Raw genomic sequence first — 266 nt, 5'->3', positions numbered from 1 at the left:
TTTTTGAGACAGAGTCTCGCTCTGTTGCCAGGCACGAGGCTGGAGTGCAGTGGCACGATCTCGGCTCACTGCAACCTCTGCCTCCCAGGTTCAAGCAATTCTCCTGCCTCAGCCTCCCGGGTAGCTGGGACTACAGGCGCACGCCACTACGCCCAACTAATGTTTTTTATATTTTTAGTAGAGACGGGGTTTCACCATGTTGGCCAGGATGGCCTCAATCTCTTGACCTCATGATCTGTCCGCCTCGGCCTCCCAAAGTGCTGGGA

Source organism: Cebus imitator, unplaced genomic scaffold, assembly GCF_001604975.1.
Source record: "Cebus imitator isolate Cc_AM_T3 unplaced genomic scaffold, Cebus_imitator-1.0 Scaffold389, whole genome shotgun sequence".
NCBI lineage: Eukaryota > Metazoa > Chordata > Mammalia > Primates > Cebidae > Cebus > Cebus imitator.
The sequence above is the reverse complement of the archived record's forward strand: the minus strand, read 5'-3'. Positions refer to the sequence as shown.